Source organism: Oncorhynchus keta, chromosome 22, assembly GCF_023373465.1.
Source record: "Oncorhynchus keta strain PuntledgeMale-10-30-2019 chromosome 22, Oket_V2, whole genome shotgun sequence".
NCBI classification, from domain to species: Eukaryota; Metazoa; Chordata; class Actinopteri; order Salmoniformes; family Salmonidae; genus Oncorhynchus; species Oncorhynchus keta.
This window is the reverse complement of record NC_068442.1, coordinates 33,169,654-33,188,513: the sequence shown is the minus strand read 5'-3', so window position 1 is coordinate 33,188,513 and position 18,860 is coordinate 33,169,654. Positions and strand designations below refer to the sequence as shown.

General features: G+C 42.2%; 1 protein-coding gene across 13 annotated transcripts in view; it reads right to left on the bottom strand.

The window, feature by feature from the left end:
- The window catches only part of LOC118401366 (kelch-like protein 25), a 997,662-nt gene that overhangs the window by 21,085 nt on the left and 957,717 nt on the right, over nt 1–18,860 (bottom strand). Inside the window, exon 3 of one of the 13 annotated variants that reach the window (XM_035798805.2) lies at nt 9,479–10,219. The exons of 11 other annotated variants lie outside the window; for them this stretch is intronic. The gene's annotated coding sequence lies outside the window, so the exon portion shown is untranslated. Of the gene's footprint in view, nt 1–9,478; nt 10,220–10,296; nt 12,012–18,860 lie in introns of those variants that run through there. One more of the 13 variants, XM_035798803.2, reaches the window with a different exon arrangement.

Genomic DNA, 18,860 nt, shown 5'->3' with positions numbered 1-18,860 from the left:
TCCTCTTGCAGGAACTGCTGACACACTCCAGACACATGAGATCTAGCATTGTCTTGCATTAGGAGGAACCCAGGGCCAACCGCACCAGCATATGGTCTCACAAGGGGTCTGAGGATCTCATCTCGGTACCTAATGGCAGCCAGGCTACCTCTGGCGAGCACATGGAGGGCTGTGCGGCCCCCAAAGAAATGCACCCCATACCATGACTGACCCACCGCCAAACCGGTCATGCTGGATGTTGCAGGCAGCAGAACGTTCTCCACAGCGTCTCCACACTCCAGACTGTCACATGCTCAGTATGAACCTGCTTTCATCTGTGAAGAGCACAGGGCTGTAAGCACAACCCACCTGTGGACGTCGGGCCCTCATACCACCCTCATGGAGTCTGTTTCTGACCGTTTGAGCAGACACATGCACATTTGTGGCCTGCTGGAGGTAATTTTGCAGGGCTCTGGCAGAGCTCCTCCTGCTCCTCCTTGCACAAAGGCGGAGGTAGCGGTCCTGCTGCTGGGTTGTTGCCCTCCTACGGCCTCCTCCACGTCTCCTGATGTATTGGCCTGTCTCCTGGTAGCGCCTCCATGCTCTGGACACTACGCTGACAGACACAGCAAACTTTCTTGCCACAGCTCGCATTGATGTGTCATCCTGGATGTGCTGCACTACCTGAGCCACTTGTGTGGGTTGTAGACTCCATCTCATGCTACCACTAGAGTGAAAGCACCGCCAGCATTCAAAAGGGACCAAAACATCAGCCAGGAAGCATAGGAACTGAGAAGTGGTCTGTGGTCACCACCTGCAGAACCACTCCTTTATTGGGGTTGTCTTGCTAATTGCCTATAATTTCCACCTGCTGTCTATTCCATTTGCACAACAGCATGTGAAATGTATTGTCAATCAGTGTTGCTTCCTAAGTGGACAGTTTGATTTCACAGAAGTGTGACTGACTTGGAGTTACATTTAATGTATGTAGATTTGTGAGGGAGAGTGTAGTACTCTCTATGTTCCCTGTGTCTAGCTACCAGCTGCATGGCGTTACAGTTGGAGCACCAGTACTTTGGGCCAAAACACCATGTTTCCTGCGACAGTAACATGTGCCACAGAGAGATAAGATTAATATCCACAAAATCTGATGTAGTGCCTCTGCAACAGCCACACAATTATCTGGTTTAGTCTTTCTGGAAGCAGGGGGTACTGGTTGGCATGGTGTCACGACTGCTTGTTCTGGCAAATTAACTGGATTACTGATCTAGGCACAGTCACAATGCAACTACCCAATACAATCCCTCTGGACTGGAGGTAAGAGAAGCAGTAACATAAGTGTACCATGCTTTCAGACACAACATGGTGGGACTGGGACACACATGGAGCTGCAATTTTGCTTTAAAAGCAGCAGTATGCTAATTTTTGGGCATCCCGATCAAATTCACATAGAAGTGTTATAGATCTTTAATTCTCATTGAAAGCAACATAAGCACAATATAGATTGCCATTTATATGCTTCCCGTTAAATCTAGTTTGAGTCTTAATCTGCCTTAAAAAACTGAAACTAAAAACAGCTGGAAAATATATTTCACAGCGGTTTACATGGTGCATATCAAATGTCACATACACATGGTTAGCAGATGATAATGCGAGTGTAGCGAAATGCTTGTGCTTCTAGTTCCAACAATGCAGTAATAACCAATGAGTAATCTAACCTAACAATTTCACAACAACTACCTTACACACACACACACACACACACACACACACACACACACACACACACACACACACACACACACACACACACACACACACACACACACACACACACACACACACACACACGTGTAAGGGATGAAGAATATGTACATAAAAATACATGAATGAGTGATGGTACAGAACGGCATAGGCAAGATGCAGTAGATGGTATCGAGTACATTATATACATATGAGTAATGTAGGGTATGTAAACATATTAAGTGGCATTGTTTAAAGTGGCTAGTGATACATTTTTTACATCAACTTCTCCATTATTAAAGTGGCTGGAGTTGAGTCTGAGTGGCTGCTGCCAACATACTATGTTAGTGGTGGCTGTTTAACAGTCTGATGGCCTTGTACCTATGTTGGGCATAAAAATGTCTAAATGAATTATTCTGTCATGGTGAAGAACAAATTGTCATCCAACCCGGTTCCTGGAGAACTACCTTCCTGTTGGTTTTTGGTCCAACCACAGTACCTAACCAGGTTCAGCTTATCAACCAGCTAATTATTAGAATCAGGTGTGCTAGAGTCGGGTTGGAGTGAAAACCTACAGGAACGCAGCTCTCCAGGAACCGGGCTGGAGAGCCCTGCTCTACACAATGCTTGCTTTTTTAATCAAACTGAAATTAGGTGAACAATTAGAATTTTAGCAACCAGGAAATGGCAGAGCAATTTCTACATAGTGCATCTAACTAGCAAAGCTCCGCCAGTGTCATGTAAAGTTTTGGTCCCATGTTTCTTGAAATGAAATAAACGATCCCAGAAATGTTCCATATGCCCCAAAAATCTTACTCTTCTCAAATTTTGTGCACAAATTTGTCAAGATAATCCATCCCCGTGGCAGGTGTGGCATATCAATAAGCTGATTAAAACAGCATGATCATTACACAGGTGCCCCTTGTGCTGGGGACAAGATGCCACTTAAAAAATGTGCAGTTGTAACATAATGCCACAGATGTCAAGATTTGAGGGAGCGTGCAATTGGCATGCTGACAGCAGCAAGGTCCACCAGAGCTGTTGCCAGAATTTCTCTACCAGAAGCCTCCAATGTCATTTTAGAAAATTAGGCAGTACGTCCAACCGGCCTCACAACCACCGACCATGTGTAACCACACCAGCCCATGACCTCCACATCCAGCTTCTTGATCTGCGGGATCTTCTGAGACCAGCCACCTGGACAGCTGATGAAACTGAAGAATGTTTGTCTGTAATAAAGCCCTTGTGTGGGCAAAGAAAAATAATAATTGATTGGCTGGGCCTTGCTCCCCAGTGCGTAAGCCAGTCTCACAATTTCAATTGACTGATATCCTTGCGATCAGCCATAACACAGCAAAGCTGAAAGTAATACCTTTCGAAAAAAGGCAGAGACACTATTACAGATGGCTATGAGAACTGTCATAGTATGGTCAGACAAAATGATTGATACTTGCAAAACAGAGATTATACAGCTTTTAAAAAAGGAGAACTCACCCCAGTCAGTCACTTTGGAAAGTTTTTGACAAACTGCCTACATGGAAAGGAAGCATCCTATAATGGTGCTACATTGAGCTCTTCAGTATGGGCCATTCTACTTCCAATGTTTGTGTACGGAGAGTGCATGGGCTCGATTTTATACACAGGTCAGCAACAGCTGGGGCTGAAATGGCTAAATCCACAAATTTGAAGGGGTGTTAATCATCGACTCAGTGGGTTTTGTCCAACATGTCTCTGGACCCATTCACTGTCACAGTCATAGGCTGGACCTAGTTTTGTCCCATGGAATAAATGTTGTGGATCTTAATGTTTTTTCCTCATAATCCTGGACTATCGGACCACCATTTTATTACGTTTGCAATTGCAACAAATAATCTGCTCAGACCCCAACCAAGGACCATCAAAAGTCATGCTATAAATTCACAGACAACACAAAGATTCCTTGATGCCCTTCCAGACTCCCTCTGCCTACCCAAGGAAGCCAGAGGACAAAAATCAGTTAACCACCTAACTGAGGATCTCGATTTAACCTTGCGCAATACCCTAGATGCAGTTGCACCCCTAAAAACATTTCTCATAAGAAACTAGCTCCCTGGTACACAGAAAATACCCGAGCTCTGAAGCAAGCTTCCAGAAAATTGGAACGGAAATGGCGCCACACCAAACTGGAAGTCTTCCGACTAGCATTGAAAGACGGTACCGTGCAGTACCGAAGAGCCCTTACTGCTGCTCGATCATCCTATTTTTCTAACTTAATTGAGGAAAATAAGAACAATCCAAAATTCCTTTTTGATACTGTCGCAAAGCTAACTAAAAAGCAGCATTCCCCAAGAGAGGATGACTTTCACTTTAGCAGTGATAAATTCATGAACTTCTTTGAGGAAAAGATTATGATTATTAGAAAGCAAATTACGGACTCCTCTTTAAACCTGCGTATTCCTCCAAACCTCAGTTGTCCTGAGTCTGCACAACTCTGCCAGGACCTAGGATCAAAAGAGACGCTCAAGTGTTTTAGTACTATATCTCTTGACACAATGATGAAAATAATCATGGCCTCTAAACCTTCAAGCTGCATACTGGACCCTATTCCAACTAAACTACCGAAAGAGCTGCTTCCTGTGCTTGGCCCTCCTATGTTGAACATAATAAACGGCTCTCTATCCACCGGATGTGTACCAAACTCACTAAAAGTGGCAGTAATAAAGCCTCTCTTGAAAAGCAAAACCTTGACCCAGAAAATATTTTTAAAAAACTATCGGCCTATATCGAATCTGCCATTCCTCTCAAAAATTTTAGAGAAGGCTGTTGCGCAGCAACTCACTGCCTTCCTGAAGACAAACAATGTATATGAAATGCTTCAGTCTGGTTTTAGACCCCATCATAGCACTGAGACGGCACTTGTGAAGGTGGTAAATGACATTTTAATGGCATCGGACCGAGGCTCTGCATCTGTCCTCGTGCTCCTAGACCTTAGTGCTGCTTTTGATACCATCGATCACCACATTCTTTTGGAGAGATTGGAAACCCAAATTGGTCTACACGGACATGTTCTGGCCTGGTTTAGATCTTATCTGTCGGAAAGATATCAGTTTGTCTCTGTGAATGGTTTGTCCTCTGACAAATCAACTGTAAATTTCGGTGTTCCTCAAGGTTCTGTTTTAGGACCACTATTGTTTTCACTATACATTTTACCTCTTGGGGATGTTATTCGAAAACATAATGTTAACTTTCACTGCTATGCGGATGACACACAGCTGTACATTTCAATGAAACATGGTGAAGCCCCAAAATTGCCCTCGCTAGAAGCATGCGTTTCAGACATAAGGAAGTGGATGGCTGCAAACTTTCTACTATTAAACTCGGACAAAACAGAGATGCTTGTTCTAGGTCCCAAGAAACAAATAGATCTTCTGTTGAATCTGACAATTAATCTTAATGGTTGTACAGTAGTCTCAAATAAAACTGTGAAAGACCTCGGCGTTACTCTGGACCCTGATCTCTCTTTTGAAGAACATATCAAGACCATTTCGAGGACAGCTTTATTCCATCTACGTAATATTGCAAAAATCAGAAACTTTCTGTCCAAAACTGATGCAGAAAAATTAATCCATGCTTTTGTCACTTCTAGGTTAGACTACTGCAATGCTCTACTTTCCGGCTACCCGGATAAAGCACTAAATAAACTTCAGTTAGTGCTAAATACGGCTGCTAGAATCCTGACTAGAACCAAAACATTTGATCATATTACTCCAGTGCTAGCCTCTCTACACTGGCTTCCTGTCAAAGCAAGGGCTGATTTCAAGGTTTTACTGCTAACCTACAAAGCATTACATGGGCTTGCTCCTACCTATCTCTCTGATTTGGTCCTGCCGTACATACCTACACGTACGCTACGGTCACAAGACGCAGGTCTCCTAATTGTCCCAATAATTTCTAAGCAAACAGCTGGAGGCAGGGCTTTCTCATAATAATAATATAATATAATCTTATCTGTCGGAAAGATTATCTGTCGGAAAGCTCCTATAGAGCTCAATTTTTATGGAACGGTCTGCCTACCCATGCCAGAGACGCAAACTCGATCTCAACCTTTAAGTCTTTACTGAACACTAATCTCTTCAGTGGGTCATATGATTAAGTGTAGTCTGGCCCAGGAGTGGGAAGGTGAAAGGAAAGGCTCTGGAGCAACGAACCGCCCTTGCTGTCTCTGCCTGGCCGGTTCCCCTCTTTCCACTGGGATTCTCTGCCTCTACCCTATTACAGGGGCTGAGTCACTGGCTTACTGGGGCTCTCTCATGCCGTCCCTGCAGGGGGTGCGTCACCTGAGTGGGTTGATTCACTGTTGTGGTCATCCCGTCTGGGTTGGCGCCCCCCCCTTGGGTTGTGCCGTGGCGGAGATCTTACTCAGCCTTGTCTCAGGATGGTAAGTTGGTGGTTGAAGATATCCCTCTAGTGGTGTGGGGGCTGTGCTTTGGCAAAGTGGGTGGGGTTATATCCTTCCTGTTTGGCCCTGTCCGGGGGTGTCCTCGGATGGGGCCACAGTGTCTCCTGACCCCTCCTGTCTCAGACTCCAGTATTTATGCTGCAGTAGTTTGTGTCGGGGGGCTAGGGTCAGTTTGTTATATCTGGAGTACTTCTCCTGTCCTATTCGGTGTCCTGTGTGAATCTAAGTGTGCGTTCTCTAATTCTCTCCTTTCTTTCTCTCTCTCGGAGGACCTGAGCCCTAGGACCATGCCCCAGGACTACCTGACATGATGACTCCTAGCTGTCCCCAGTCCACCTGGCCATGCTGCTGCTCCAGTTTCAACTGTTCTGCCTTACTATTATTTGACCATGCTGGTCATTTATAAACATTTGAACATCTTGGCCATGTTCTGTTATAATCTCCACCCGGCACAGCCAGAAGAGGACTGGCCACCCCACATAGCCTGGTTCCTCTCTAGGTTTCTTCCTAGGTTTTGGCCTTTCTAGGGAGTTTTTCCTAGCCACCGTGCTTCTACACCTGCATTGCTTGCTGTTTGGGGTTTTAGGCTGGGTTTCTGTACAGCACTTTGAGATATCAGCTGATGTACAAAGGGCTATATAAATAAATTTGATTTGATTTGATAATTTTGGCCATGCATCTCAGTGCTAGAGGCGTCACAATAGACCGGATGTGATGCAGCCTGCATTCAAACCAGGGACTGCAGTGATGCCTCTTGCACTGAGATGCAGTGACTTAGACCGCTATGCCACCCGGGATCCCAGATTTTATAAATCTATTGGGCTCACGAGCAACGACTGAATCACTTATTGTGGTGAGATGATACGGCTAGGGACCTCAATGGATCTTAAAAGAAATCACTCTCATGCACTTATGGAGATCACAAATATCATGGATACATTAGAACTAGTGGATATATGGAGGCTGAAAAACCCTGACCTAGCAAAAAAGTATTTAGTCAGCCACCAATTGTGCAAGTTCTCCCACTTAAAAAGTTGAGAGAGGCCTGTAATTTTCATCATAGGTACACTTCAACTATGACAGACAAAATGAGGGGACAAAAATCCAGAAAATCACATTGTAGGATTTTTAAATGAATTTATTTGTAAATCCCATTCTGATATCTTGCTCTTATTTCTCTTCCTGAGGGTCCCAGTGATCAAATTAAGTGCAGTTGTCTTTGATAAAATCCATTTTTATAGCCTAAATCCAAACATTTTGTAAACCGTTTGTGCCGTGAATTCCATCTCTATCATTTTTTTTTACGGAGCATTGGACGTAATTACACATGGCAAACCATTGTTTATCTAGTCATGGTTGATTTCAGTGCATTCCTCTGGATGTCTGCAAAACAGCCAAACTTTCAGCTCATACAAGGAGAAGACTGATCAGAGATGCAGCCAAGAGGCCCATGGTCACTCTGGATGAACTGCAGAGATCTACAGCTGAGGTGGGAGACTCTGTCCATAGGACAACAATCCGTCGTATATTGCACAAATCTGGCTTTTATGGAAGAGTGGCAAGAAGAAAGCCATTTCTTAACGATATCCATAAAAAGTGTTGTTTAAAGTTTGCCACAAGCCACCTGGGAGACACACCAAACATGTGGAAGAAGGTGCTCTGGTCAGATGAAACCAAAATTGAACTTTTTGGCAACAATGCAAAACGTTATGTTTGGCGTAAAAGCAACACAGCTCATCACCCTGAACACACCATACCCACTGTCAAACATGGTGGTGGCAGCATCATGGTTTGGGCCTGCTTTTCTTCAGCAGAGACAGGGAAGATGGTTAAAATTGATGGGAAGATGGATGGAGCCAAATACAGGACCATTCTGGAAGAAAACCTGATGGAGTCTGCAAAAGACCTGAGACTGGGACGGAGATTTGTCTTCCAACAAGACAATGATCCAAAACATAAAGCAAAATCTACAATGGAATGGTTCAAAAATAAACATATCCAGGTGTTAGAATGGCCAAGTCAAAGTCCAGACTTGAATCCAATCGAGAATCTGTGGAAAGAACTGAAAACTGCTGTTCACAAATGCTCTCCATCCAATCTCACTGAGCTCGAGCTGTTTTGCAAGGAGGAATGGGAAAAAATTTCAGTCTCTCGATGTGCAAAACTGATAGACATACCCCAAGCGACTTACAGCTGTAATCGCAGCAAAAGGTGGCACTACAAAGTATTAACTTAAGGGGGCTGAATAATTTTGCACACCCAATTCAGTTCTTGATTTGTTAAAAAAGTTTGAAATATCCAATAAAATGTCGTTCCACTTCATGATTGTGTCCCACTTGTTGATTCTTTAAAAAAAATAGTTTTATATCTTTATGTTTGAAGCCTGAAATGTGGCAAAAGGTCGCAAAGTTCAAGGGGGCCAAATACTTTCGCAAGGCATTGTATATATATATATATATTTTTTTTTTTTTCTATTAAAGATGATATTTTCCATATTTTTATTCAAATGGAATGGAGTAGAACAGCAAACACACATGGCCACTGCGCCTGCTACTCCTCCCCATTTCAATATGAAATAGCCATTGGGTGCTGTTCAGGGGAGGGCAGGCCCACACCAATGGCCGGAGTTGAATGGAACAGCACTTCACCTTAGTGACTGTTCCCTCTCTTCTATACAATTCATATGTTTATTTTATGTGATGATAAAAGGCTCATACAAATATTTGTTTTAATGTTTTTTTTTTCCCACAGTGATAGCGACTCCGACTGGGAGCCCCCGGTGCCAAGCTGCCCGCTCTACCTCTGCCCCCAGTAGTGTTCATATGCCACAGTTCATTACTGCAGGCATGACTGTGCCTCAGGGCCAAAAGGGCACAGCATGGAGGCGTCGTTGTGTTCTGTGTCGCATGAACTGCACCACTTGTTCAGTTTGCCCCTGCTTTACATCAGAAAGAGACTGCTATGGGATATGGTACAGGCAGCAAAATATTGTGTTGAGGACTTCCAAAGAGTGTACCGTTTCAAAAAATGTAAAAAAAAAAAAAAAAAATGTTTCTCTTTTTTTGTGTGTGTGTGTGTGTTAGAATTGCTTTTTGATATGTTGTATATAGTTATTTGCACTGTCGTATATAGTTATGTAATTTCACCAAATCGGCCACTTGGGTACATTTGGGCAACTTGTGTGGGACACCTGGGTGACTTCATGCTAAATGTCATGTAGCTCACCCATTCCTGAAGTTATCAGTCTGAAACTCTGCACACCTACAGTTGCCCTCTTGTGTTATCCATCAAAATTATATCCAGCATCCTATTCTAGTACATATGAAAGATGCTACAACAATAAAAAACAGAAAACGTATGCTCTTTCTCTCTTTTCTTCCACCAGATCTACTGTGTTATATTCTCCTACATTCAATTAACATTTCCACAAACTTCAGAATGTTTCCATTCAAATTATACCAAGAATATGCATATCCTTGCCTCTGGGGCTGAGCTACAGGCAGTTAGATTAGGGTGTCTTCAGGCGGAAATTGAGAACAAAAGGGATGCAGCCATAACAGGTTAAACACTGTTTCCCATGCTTGTTCAATGAACCATAAACAATTAATGAACATGCACCTATGGAACGGTCATTAAGACACTAACCGCTTAAAGACAATAGGCAATTAAGGTCAGTTATGAAAACTTAGTATCCTAAGAGGCCTTTCTACAGACTGAAAAAGAAAGATGCCCAGGGTCCCTGCTCATCTGCGTGAATGTGCCTTAGGCATGCTGCAAGGAAGCATGAGGATTCCCGATTATAGTCTAAGGAATGAGCGTTACACCGGGGCCTGTACTCTGGAGTGGGATCGATTTGGAGGTGGAGGGTCCGTTGTGGTGTGGGGCGGTGTTTCACAGCATCATCGGACTGAGCTTGTCATTGCAGGCAATCTCAACACTGTGTGTAACAGGGAAGACATCCTTTTCCCTCATGTGGTACCCTTCCTGCAGGCTCATCCTGACATGACCCTCCAACATGACAATGCCACCAGCCATACTGCTCGTTCTGTGTGTGATTTCCTGCAAGACAGGAACGTCAGTGTTCAGCCATGGCCAGCGCCGAGCCCAGATCTCAATCCCATTGAGCACGTTTGGGACCTGTTGGATCGAAGGGTGAGGGCTAAGGCCACATTCCATTTCTGTTAGTCACGTCTGTGGAACTTGTTCAGTTTCACGTCTCAGTTGTTGAATCTTATGTTCATACAAATGTTTACACATGTTAAGTTTGCTGATAGATCTCAGCTCTGTAGACTTTGCTCAGAAGAGACGAGCAGTAGATCATTTATTCTGATATTGCACCTATGTAGCATGTTCCTGGTCACAGGTTCAGGACTGGTAAAATAAAACCGCAGGCCTACTCAGATGTGGCGGTAATTAATGCCCATGCAGCATTCAAGGTAGAATTGTTCATCAATTTAGAAAAATCCAAGGAATGGGCATAAACTAAACTGAACATCTGTATATCGAAAAGAGATTTGTTTGTAACCCTCAACTTGCCAAATTAAGCCCAGTTTCAACAGTCAAAAGCCTATCCCGATCAGACAGGAAATCTAGAGATGAGATGAAATAATGAAGTCATGAAACAAATCTAATATAGACACGGAGGCATTTTGGTAAAGTAATGTGAATTAATTATGGTTAATAAGTGATAAGCGGTCACTACCATCATGGGAGTATTAATTGTTTTATTCTGCGTTACACTATTCAGCCCACATAAGAGCGCATGTAACTTTTGAAATTTATCTTTGAAACCAAAGTGTTAAAATATAGAACAGAAACCGAACCAATCTCAAAAAGCATTAACAGTAAAACTAAAGCAGAGGAAATGGCCATGTGTTTAACGTTGCCCATTTAGTACAGCCATTTAGTATTCTCTACAGTGTGGCTGCTTGCGGTGGAAAATTCTGGTGAAAGAAAAGGCAGACTGTAGCCTGAGGTGTGTAGCAGCCTGGCAGGCTCCCCCCGAGGACCATTTACTGTAGTGGAGCTCAGATGTCTGATATGACTGACTGGGTGCTGGGCATCTGTCCTACATCTCTGCAACTTCGTCAAATTGCCCAGGGTCTCGGTGGTAAACGCAGATTGGTTCATTAAAGAAAGACACCATTAATGTATATCTGTTCAGAATTATGGTCAACCATCACTATATAGTTGCCTCTGGGTCTGAGGTTCATAAAAACATATTTTAAAATATAATAGCATTGGGTGGAAGCAGAAGACCTTTGATTCATACAGTATTATTTTTATAATTTAACCAAGCATGTCAGTTAATGACATTCTTATTTACAATGGACGGCCTACACCGGCCAAACCCAGACGACGCTGGGCCAATAATTGTGCGCCGCCCTATGGGACTCACCGCCGGTTGCGATACAACCTGGATGTCTGTTGCGACACCTCAAGCACTGAGATGCAGTACCTTAGACTGCTGAAGCCACTCGGGAGTACTGTAAATAGGTTACTTTAGTTTGCTGAGAGTGAAAGCGATCACGATGTTATAGTATCCCCTTATTTTCTGCTCGGGCGTAATTCAATTAAATCTGAACTCACTCTGGAGCCTAACCACTGAGCTGGAAAACCCCCATCTCCAAGCCAAGCAAGACAGACATAGCTTTAACACTATTTTTTCCTCTTCCTCCCACAACCAACCACTATCACGCTATACAGGACGTAGTCAGATGTAAGCCACACTCAGGCCAATAAAAACCATAAGCTCAAGGCCCTGTGGGTGACTTTCACAAACAAATGTCAGGAATGAGAAGAGGATACAGGCCTTTGACAGTCACCATGTTGAACTGAGGAGAATCCACCCCTAGGACACAGCGAAGCAAAGAGAGGTATCATCCCTGTGCCAAGAGAGCATTCTAATAGGTCCTCCCTATGGACATTCATTAGATTCAAAACGACAAAGCGCTTTGGGAGGGCAAAGCCTGTGAGACCAACATGGTAGAAACACCATGTAAAATGTATCTTGCGTACGGATTTGCTTCATTTGCCCAGCTAGGGTGAATGTGTCAGTGTGGAGAGCAATTTACAGAACTCTTCACAGTAGAGGTCGACCGATTATGATTTTAACACCGATACAGATTATTGGAGGACCAAAAAAGCAGATTCAGATTTTTTTTTTTTTTTTTTTTTTTTTTTTTTTTTTTTTTTTTTTTTAAATCGGCCAATTTTTTAAATATATTTGTGATAATGACAATTACAACAATACTGAATGAACACTTTTATTTTAACTTAATATAATACATCAATAAAAATCTATTTAGCCTCAAATAATGAAACATGTTCAATTTGGTTTAAATAATGCAAAAACAAAGTGTTGGAGAAGAAAGTAAGTGCAATATGTACCATGATAAAAAGCTAACGTTTAAGCCCCTTGCTCAGAACATGAGAACATATGAAGGTTTGTGGTTCCTTATAACATGAGACTTCAATATTCCAAGGTAAGAGGTTTTAGGTTGTAGTTAATATAGTATTTATAAGACTATTTCTCTATACCATTTGTATTTCATATACCTTTGACTATTGGATGTTCTTATAGGCACTATAGTATTGCCAGTGTAACAGTATAGCTTCCGTCCCTCTCCTCGCCCCTACCTGGGCTCGAACCAGGAACACATCGACAACAGCCACACTCGTGGAGCGATGGGTAACGCTGCTTCAAAAGCCACGGCCCTTGCAGAGCAAGGGGAATAACTACTCCAAGTCTCAGAGCGAGTGACGTTTGAAACGCTATTAGCGCACACCCAGCTAACTAGCTAGCCATTTCACATCGGTTACACCAGCCATTAGGCTGATGGACTTGAAGTCATAAACAGCGCTGTGCTTGCGAAGAGCTGCTGGCAAGACACACGAAAGTGCTGTTTGAATGAATGCTTACGAGCCCGCTGCTGCCCACCATCACTCAGTCGGACTGCTCAAATCATACTTAATTATAACATAACACACAGAAATACTTAGCAGAATCCGGAAACTATCATTTCGAAAACAAAAGTTTATTATTTCAGTGAAATACGGAACCGTTCCGTATTTTATCTAACGGGTGGCATCCAAGTCTAAATATTATTTTTACATTGCACAACCTTCAATCTATGTCATAATTACGTAAAATTCTGGCAAATTAGTTCACAATGAGCCAGGCTGCCCAAACTGTTGCATATACCCTGACTCTGCGTGCAATGAACGCAAGAGAAATGACAATTTCCCCTGGTTAATATTGCCTGCTAACCTGGATTTCTTTTAGCTAAATATGCAGGTTCACAATTATATACTTCCGTGTATTGATTTAAAAGGCATGGTTGTTTATGGTCAGGAACAGTCGTCCAATGATTGTGCTTTTTTCCGCAAATGTGCTTTTGTTTAATCATCCCCCAGCGCTGCATCGATTATATGCAAAGCAGGACAAGCTAGATAGCTGTGTAGTAATAACTAGTGAATTTGATTGATTGTTTTTTTATAAGATAAGTTTAATGCTAGCTACCAACTTACCTTGGCTTCTACTGCAATCTCGTAACAGGCAGGCTCCTTCGTGGAGTGCAATGAGAGGCAGGTCGTTAGAGCGTTGGACGAGTTAACTGTAAGGTTGCAAGATTGGAACCAGAGCTGACAAGGTGAAAATCTGTCATTCTGCTCCTGAACAAGGCAGTTAACCCACCGTTCCTAGGCAGTCATTGAAAATAAGAATGTGTTCTTAACTGACTTGCCAAGTTATTTTATTATTTTAAAAGGGCAAAAATACCGATTTCTGATTGTTATGAAAACTTGAAATCGGCCCTAATTAAAATCGGCCATTCCGATTAATCGGTCGACCTCTGCTTCAGACACACAGGCAGGCCAAATTAAGCACATCAGTACTCCAGATACATTTTCCATACACTGTTTCTACCATGTTGGTATTGAAAAGGGTTCACCTAGGGTTCATGATACGGGCTATACCAAATGTTTGATATATTATAATAATCAATATGCTTATGTTGTATTAAAAGAAGGGGAGGAGTTTTAAGACCCCACCCTCCTTACATTTATAGGGTCCTAGACTACAGATTAACAATATATATTCATTATAGAGGTTTAGTATTGTTCCACATGTGTTTAGGCTCTCTGCCTCTTACGAAACTTTCTGAGAAATGTGTGAATGAAGACCGAACTCTGCAGGGGAGTGTAAGAGATTAGTCAAACATTCCACTATAAAATCAACTTGGACATTTACTGCTAAGCTTTTATATAGGTATATAAACAAGAGTTTGTGTTGAGTAGGCATGTTTTTGGTCTCAGGAGTAGAAGATAATGTATGCAGTGAAATCACTAGGGCTGGACTACAGGTTTAATAAAATAACTTGGGACCTTTCACATTTTTCAGAACTTACTCAGAAACATGCGCTGTGTTCCTGTTGTCAACTTGTCTGCAATTGCATTAAAGGTTTTAATGATTTAATTCAAGATAGCATTATGACTAATTTCACCAATGATTGACAAGGAAACGAACCAACAGTATCAAAGGCTTAATATTATGGACCAATGATTCGAATTTCCTAAATTATATTTCATAGAATCATTCCTCATATTGGATTGGATTAATAATCATGCCTATTCGACCACCCAAAACCATCCAGTGTAACCCTAGTCCTCACAGGCTGGCTTCTAGTCAGGGGGACAAAAAAAAAAAAGTCCTCATTAAAATGTGAGCACTTCAAGCCCTGACATCTGATTAAGTGTAAGAGGGTACCAAAATGTCTGACAAGAGGCTCCAGTCGAATCTAAAATTATTAGGTAACACACTTCTTGCATAAAAAGGTGCCTACTGAGTACTGACATGCTTTTCTGTTCACTGGTTTGGTCCAACACTATGGCTCAACCATATTGCTGGGGAGTCGAGACTGTCTTAAAGTTCAGGGGCAGTACCAGAGAGATACTTGAATAGCAGGTGGAGTGTGGCTAGATGCGGGCAGGTAGTCTACTCTCCCCTTTAACCTGATGTAGTTGTAAAAATAAATATTTAAAAAATAAAGTAAATAACTGAAACAGGATACACAGGCCTGCTCACAGACCAAAGCATGTGGGTGTCTGTACTGTGTGTGACCACCTCACGACTCCTTTACAGGGGAAGTTGGTTTGTCATTCAACAAATTGTGTTTAGGGGGAAATGTGTGGAGAGGGTGAGGATGTAACAGCAGCTGTAAGTTCAAATGAAAATCTCATTTTATTTGTCACATACACATGGTTAGCAGATGTTAATGCGAGTGTAGCGAAACGCTCGTGCTTCTAGTTCCGACCATGCAGTAATATCTAACCTAACAATTTCACAACAACCAGAGAGTCACCCAGCTACAGTCTCCCAGGCAGCCCAGCTGCCACATTCATCAGTCAGGGAGAGAGGAAGGGCAGCCACCCTGGGGATCCAGCCCCTCTAGCCTGGCCCCCAGGGGCTAATTATGAAGCTGGGCCATCTGCTCCTTTGAAATGGAGCCCTGTGATGTTTGTAAGGTGAGTGTTAATGATTACACACAGGAGACTAAACCTCAGCTCACAGCACAGGGGTAATGTGAACTAAGTTAGTTGCTTCTGTTCTCACCAGCCTGGTAGATGACTGGACACTGACTTGAGCCTCCCTGTCCCCTGTAGCAACATCATCCATTAAGACTACAGGGGTTATTGGGTTTGAAGATCTTTTCAGCAATACTCCAATGTCACTATAGTAGCTCAGCATCAGCAAACACACTCACCTACCTTTCAGATAAGAACCATAGCATTGGGTTAAATAACATTGCACAATTCAGGCACATGCATAACTGTAAATAACTGCGATGGTCTCATTTATTCATGATAAAAACAGGACATCATGTCAGTTTAGGAAACTAAAGGGCTGTACTTTAGACTATATTTAAATGGGGTTAAGGTACATTTGGGATCTACTGGCTTTTTACAACTGAACAGCACCCACCCCCATTAGAGTATCTCTTGGTTGCTCTCTGGTCACGCCATGTAAAACCGATTGAGCCCCAGCATGTTCTCCAATAGGCTAATAGCCAATTGACTGGAAAACCTCTAATGCAGCTCACAAATAAATGTCTGAGTGGCTTACTGCTCTGATGATCCTGACAGAGGCACAGCGATTTCCCCCTGACAAACCTTCTAGCCTTTACTGCTACTATAGTACTAGCTACCACTCCCAAAAGCCATCCTCATCCAGGTACTGCAGAGTTTGTACTTTTCCAAATCATTGCTAAGAATAATGAGAATGACTGTAGGTTGTACTCATCATTGTTTTCAGTCTGGTTGTATTGGTGCTATCTAGGTACCAAGCTAAAGCTAGCTACCCCAGAAGTTGCGGTCGAACAAAATGCTTTATTACCAACGCGGTATTGTAAACACATCATTCGTGGCCGGTGTTTGCAGACTGTTCTGTACAGCTTTGACAGTGCTACTGTATCTTTTTTGATGCGCAAAGACAAACAGTGTTCTATAGTATGTATGTCGTGAAGCTAATAGCAGTGACATCATTACTGTGTAACTCCGGTAGTGCAACATCTGAAAAATACCGCCCTGGTAGTGTGTACCAGTGCTCAACAAGTCGGCGGAAGCCAACATCACCCACGACGGAGAACAGTTGGTTGTCAAGAGCAATGAATTCCTTCATCTTGGCTTTAACGGATTTCGATTTCGCACAAGTGGTCTCGCTGAAATTATTACTCTTTCAAATGACTGCTCAATTCACACAGCAGACATTGTTGGCTAGTTTAGGACTACTGTGTTGCACTTAGAGCACAAACATTTACGTGGAATCATTAAATCATGTACCTATGTTATATAGGTATGCACAGCAGCTTTGACATTGGTTTTGCACGTTCCAACATGTTCCGATTCCAATATGTTCACCGATATATCGTGCGTCCCTACCCCTTTCATTGAGTAGCCACACCTCTCCTCAGCACACAAAATACAATACGGATTCCCCTAATGACTTTAAACTAGAGGTCGACCGACTAATCGGAATGGCCGATTTCAAGTTTTCATAACAATCTGAATTTTCAGGAGGCGATTTGCCGATTATACCTTTATTTAACTAGGCAAGTCAGTTAAGAACACATTCTTATTTTCAATGATGGCCTAGGAACGGTGGGTTAACTGCCTTGTTCAGGGGCAGAACGAAAGATTTTCACCTTGTCAGCTTGGGTGATCCAATCTTGCAACCTTACAGTTAACTAGTCCAACACAATAACAACTTGTCTCTCGTTGCACAACAGGAGACTGCCTGTTACGCGAATGCAGTAAGCCAAGGTAAGTTGCTAGCTAGCATTAAACTTATCTTATAAAATCAATCATAATCACTAGTTAACTACACATGGTTGATGAATGGTTGATGATATTACCTAGCGTGTCCTGTGTTGCATATAATCTGACTGAGCATACAAGCATCTGACTGAGCGGTGGTAGGCAGAAGCAGGTGCGTAAACATTCATTCAAACAGCACTTCCGTGTGTTTTGCGAGCAGCTGTTCGTTGTGCGTCAAGCATTGCGTTGTTTATGACTTCAAGCCAATCAACTCCCGAGATGAGGCTGGTGTAACCGAAGTGAAATGGCTAGCTCGTTAGCGCGCGCTAACTAGAGGGACAGAAGCTATACTGTTACACTGGCAATACTAAAGTGCCTATAAGAACATCCAATAGTCAAAGGTTAATGCAATTCAAATGGTATTGAGGGAAATAGTCCTATAAATCCTACAACCTAAAACTTGTTACCTGGGAATATTGAAGACTCATGTTAAAAGGAACCATCAGCTTTCATATGTTCTCATGTTCTGAGCAAGGAACTGAAAAGTTAGCACATATTGCACTTTTACTTTCTCCACATATTGCACTTTTACTTTCTCCTCCAACACTTGGTTTTTGCATTATTTAAACCAAATTGAACATGTTTCATTAGGCTACATTGATTTTATTGATGTATTATATTAAGTTAAAATAAGTGTTAATTCAGTATTGTTGTAATTATCATTATTTATTTATATCTAATTATTATTTAAATATATATATATATTTTTTTTTTAATCGACCAATTGGGGCGGCAGCGTAGCCTAGTGGTTAGAGCGTTGGACTAGTAACCGGAAGGTTGTGAGTTCAAACCCCCGAGCTGACAAGGTACAAATCTGTCGTTCTGCCCCTGAACAGGCAGTTAACCTACCTGTTCCCAGGCCGTCATTGAAAATAAGAATATGTTCTTAACTGACTTGCCTGGTTAAATAAAGGTAAAAAAATTAATAAATAAATAAACAAAAAAAATCGGCATCGGCCTTCCAATAATCGGTATCGGCGTTGAAAACTACAGGGCTGTCGTTTGACCTCTACTTTAAAAAGCAGAATTTAGACAAGCTTGGCGTACATATCAACACTTGAAAGCCTTTAAAAATCAGAATTTGGGGAAATTTAGTACACATCTTATGGAAAGTGCACCATGAATATGTTCAAAGGATTACAATGTATACATTTAACTATAACTATTTGAATTCTACCCTGTTTTATTATATCTGATGAATAATGTTAGTTCATAAGAAAGAGGTTGTGTGGCATGGACAAGGGGTAATTGGAAATGATAACCATTGTGGAAGGAGGAATGTATGTGTCTAAAGTAAGCAAAGAGAATCCTTAACCTGTTTGAACCG